We start from the raw sequence: 2,330 nt of genomic DNA, 5'->3' as shown, positions 1-2,330 counted from the left end.
ATATCTGCCAATAAGCAGAGAAAATAACTTCACTCCACGTCAAAACAATCATCAACAGCTTACTGTAGTTGAGATGCAAAGTGACTTGCCCCACTGACATTTACATATACAAGTTTTCTATAAATTACAAGTTCTATTGACCGGGACAATTCCCAATTAAAAACATTTTCAGGATCTGAGCCAAAGTCTTTAATTTTCTTTTAAACTAAATTACTTCAACTTACTGCACAGTGTATGAATCTTAATAATTATACTGTTATAAATTGGAAACATCATGACAGATGTAGCCAGACTATACCTACAGTAGTGCAGCTGGGGGGGTATTCTAGATATAGTACCTTCCAGAAGCTGCCTGTGGATGTGCATGAGGAATAAGGAAATGGTAACAGACAAAGGAATGTGTTCAGGAAGCTGCCTGCAAAGCTAAGAAATGCAACTACAGGATGAGCTCTAATTGGGAAACTCTTTCCACTAAGATGCACGCGAGGCGGCTTCAGTCATGGTCTCAACTATTTCCACTGGTCAGTCACAGTGCCACCAGCCTCCCTGAGCTCACCCAAACATCTCAGCTTACGTCTAATGTTCCTGTTGTCCTTCACGTGGTGAGCTTCAGGTCCAAGAGAAAAGGGAGTTGTTGGGCAGATGTCTCAAGTCCATTAATTTGAGTCCTCCGCTCTGTTCTCAGAGGCACACCCCACCAGTGAAAGCTTGGGTCTTGCCTATTAGACTCTGACTTCTTCAGCTCTTCCCTGTAATAGCCTGGTACAGCTTGCCACCAGCATCTAAACAGCTTTCTGTTCCCCTGCGGCTAAGTTTTCAAATCCTATCACTTTCAATCCAACCATGCCACCCTGATGCTGGAAGAAAAATCAATCAAAAAAATCCATACTTCGGCAACCCAATCCAATGAGAAAAATATTTATGCATCCAGGAAAAGCTACTATTAGTGGGATGGCAAACAGCTCAGCTCATGCTGCAAAACTTTTTCAGTAATTCTGGAGAGCTTAAAGAAAAGAACAAATTAGGCTGAAATGACAGTCAGTCATGGGATAGTAAAGAGCAAGGCATGACTGCGAGGGAGGTGAGCCACTAGTAAAACAGTCCTGTATGTTCTAGCTTCTGCCCTATTTCAGCACCTGCTGCTCAGCTAGCGCTCCCAATCACTGGTACCAGGCAAAGTGATTTAAAACCACATCCATGGATTTTGAGAGCAAAAAAAAATTAAGTTGTATTCCTACCAACTTGCACAGTCACCACAAAAGCAGTGAGCTGAATTTTATTCTTTCCCACTCATGCCAGTTAGCTGTCCCTGTAAAAACAATTAACTTTGCAGCAAAATTAATGAGTTTAAATTCTTCAAAAAAATATTCCCGAACAAGCAAGTTTCTTGTTGAGTCCCAGATTGTCACAGGACACAGAAGAACCTGAGCTACATCCTGTAACATCAGATGGCATATCACCTCATTTGGAAGCCAAACACGGAAGCAGAAAGCTGTTTGCACAGGTTTGAAAAACAGGCATGTTTGTTCACCTCTTGCTTTTTATCCTTGTCAAAACCAAGAATGATTTAACATCAGGGGACAAGAGGCCTTTGTACAGCCCTCCTCATGGGGTCAGCTTGGAGTTGCACGTCTCATTCTTTCACAAACGTGCAGTGTCATGGCTACTAAGCTTTCAGAAGAATCCTCCGATAGTTTCATTTAGGTTTTGGTTAGTTGACTGTTGCATTTACATTTTTGTATTACACTTTTTTTTTTTTCCCCTGGAAGACACGTTTACCTGCAAATAAGCTTTACAATTGTCAGGCTTAGTTAAAGTCCACTAGAAGTAAAAGGACCTAAAAAACCCAACTACCTCTTATGACACAGTATGGATAGCACCTCTTCTAGCTTAAGAAAAAAGGGACCTAGCTTAAGAAAAAAAAAAAAAAAGGAAAGGAAACTGGTCATTGATTCATTGCTGTAAACGAAGAAAAGCACTGAACTTAGAGAAGCACAAAAGCTCGTGCAATCTGTCACAGAAACGCTTGCAGCAGGTGACCCCCTTTTTGCTCCCGCTGCACCTAAACCGAAAGAGGGAGGGAACGGCACACGGGGCCCGGGTTTGAAGGAGACACCAGCTAACTGCTCGGGAGGCTTCTGGGAGAGATGGCCATGCTCAAAGGCTGCTGGAACCGACGCGGGGGGGCACACACACACGTCTGCACGCAGACGCGCGTAGGCGCCCGCAGGCGCGGCGGCGGGAGAGGAGGCTGCAGGGTTTCAGCAGGGCTCCCTCGCAGGCACAGAGGAGGCAAGCGAGGCGGCAGGGGGGCTCCCGGCCCCGGCGGA

Source organism: Egretta garzetta, unplaced genomic scaffold (genome assembly GCF_000687185.1).
Source record: "Egretta garzetta isolate BGI_Z169 unplaced genomic scaffold, ASM68718v1 scaffold792, whole genome shotgun sequence".
Classification (NCBI taxonomy): Eukaryota; Metazoa; Chordata; class Aves; order Pelecaniformes; family Ardeidae; genus Egretta; species Egretta garzetta.
Note: the sequence above shows the minus strand (reverse complement) of the source record.